Genomic DNA, 2,369 nt, shown 5'->3' on the forward strand with positions numbered 1-2,369 from the left:
TCAAAGAGCAAGAGAGTAGAGGTAGGGAGACCAGTTCACAGGCTACGGCAGTAATTGAAGTAAGCGGTTAGGAGTGTCTAGAGTCAGGCAGTGAAGAAGAAATGGGGGAAAAACTCAAGTAGACACATACGAGGAGCATATCTGAAAAGGATAGCTAGTACTCAGGGAGTGCCTGGGTGGCTCAGTTGGTTAAGTGTCTGCCTTTGGGTCAGGTCATGATCCTGGGATCAAGCCCCATGTCAGGCTCCCTGCTTGAGGAGTACTTCTTCAAGTAGGAAAAAAGGTGAGCCTGAAAATAAGTGGATTGGTCTAAGATTGACCCCCAAATCTCTTCCAAGAGTTCACATAACAGAGTAAAAACATGACCCCAACTTCAACGTAAGACTAGAGGAATATGCCCTCAAAAAAGAGAATACTAATTGGACTTATGCTTCAACATAAGTCTTGCCAAGGGTCCTGTATGAATCTCAGCACTTCTGTTGGCAGGTAGCACTGGGGTTCTTGCAGGTTCCCTGTGCAAATCATCATTGATAATAAATATTTATTGAACTTCCCCTTGGTGTTGGAACTTGGACTCAGGGAACAGTAAGATGAATGAAAATGAGAAAGGTGAAGTCTGGAAATCACAGCAGGTCCACAAGGTGATGCAAGTGCCAGTTGTGAGAACATGTAATCAAAGGAGTAAACTGTTTCAGAGAGGGTACTCAGGAATAAGTGACCATGTGAGGGATTGAGGACAAGGTAGTTCCTAAATTGCACAAACAGAATAGTGACACCATTCATCAACAGACTAACCTGGCAAAGATCTAGAGCAACTTGCTATTCAGGCAAGGTAGACAAATCAAGGGGAACTCATTTGGAGGGCAACTTAAAGAGAACCACAGAGCCATGTGTGCATATTATAAAAACTTACAAACAGGTCTTATGAGTGTGATGAGATGAAGAAAATTTTATTCATAAAAGTGCCTCTTATGGAAAATACTTTATTTACTTGAAAGGCAAGCAGCAACAACTATTCTTAGGATAAAAAGCTCAGACACTAAAGGCATCAATAATGGCCAAGATTTTACAGAAAGAGATTTTACCAGACGAGAGAGAGAGAGAGAGAAGTTGATAGAAGAAAGTAGGTAAGGAAGGAGAACAGATTACAGGACTAAATTAAAAATCCTTTCTACCACTGCTTCTATGTATCTTTAGCAAAACATTCCCATGAAGTATACATGTGGGTAGATTTTTAAATCAAATCTAGTAAAAGCTGAATTTCAAATTTAGGTGGAGGCAGGGTGGAACTAAGATAGTATACAAAGATGGGAAATCTGGAAATGCACATAACCCAGGGAAAATAAGTAGGGATCTTTAAACTACCACAGGAATAACTTTGGTCTACTGTGAACTATGGAAATGGTATGCAAATGAATTCACTTAGATCTACAAGGAGTTAGAGGGCAGAAAAATGGCAGCACCCATAAAGCAGACTGTTAAGGGGTGGCGAAGGGCTGGCAGTGCATCAAGGGGCTCTGGGCCAGTAGCCTGGGTTCTTGGGGCCACACTCTGGAGCAGCAGATCCTAAGGTGCCTGATGGGCATGTTGTGCCTGCAGTGGCCACCACTGGCCTCAGGTATTGCGGCTCTATTACAGCAGATGGAGGTAGAATGATGTATTCAGACCTTGAGCTTTGTGCTTTGGATGAAGCCCAGTAACTGGCAAAGAAGAAAGCTGACTTGTAGCATGCATTATAGAGAAGCCAATAAAAAGAATGACCACTGCACCAGAAGCTAGACAGGAACCTTGTTGTGTTGGTCAAAGAGAAGCTTGGAGGCCAGCATGTTTGGATACTCCCACAGGCAGAATGGCAGCCTGAGGAGACCCTCTGAGGAACAGCTGAGCAAACCGTGGCTGCACTCTGAGAAAATGACATGGAAGCCAAGTTCCTGGGATTTGTACCCTGTGGCCACTACCAGTTCAAGTTCCCTCAGGCAATGGTGACAGAGGAGCCTCAGGGTCAAAGTATTCTTCAAAGCGCTGCTATCAACTTTTCCTAGGTGGGGAAGAAGGACCATCTTTCTGGGCCTGTATGGAGGAGCTGGGTGACTATTTGAAACCAAAATGCCTGGCCTAGGTTGGGAGATTTCTCTTGGACCTCTGATGTTCTCTGCTGCCTATGGATAATACTCAGGTCTGCAACTGGGGCCTCAAGGACGTTGTGTGGTTGCCCTATCTTTGCAGGGAACAGCACACAGCAAACTAAATTCAGGAAAATAAATGAATTTATCATTGAAGAAAAAAAAGAACGTTGATAGCATTAGAGGTAATGACGAAGAACTGATAATAGCTCACATGTTCCCGTGCTGAATAATCAATAAATAAAT

The 2,369-nt window shown here is 43.4% G+C and overlaps 1 pseudogene; it reads left to right on the forward strand.

Moving 5' to 3' along the window:
* The first annotated feature begins 1,450 nt into the window (after positions 1 to 1,450).
* On the forward strand, positions 1,451 to 2,146 carry LOC114209695 (large ribosomal subunit protein mL46 pseudogene; annotated as a pseudogene).
* The last annotated feature ends 223 nt before the right edge of the window (positions 2,147 to 2,369 follow it).

The sequence above is a fragment of the Eumetopias jubatus genome, unplaced genomic scaffold (genome assembly GCF_037043125.1).
Source record: "Eumetopias jubatus isolate StellerSeaLion01/CBP00866 unplaced genomic scaffold, mEumJub1_p1.0 scaffold_9, whole genome shotgun sequence".
In the NCBI taxonomy this organism is placed as follows: Eukaryota; Metazoa; Chordata; class Mammalia; order Carnivora; family Otariidae; genus Eumetopias; species Eumetopias jubatus.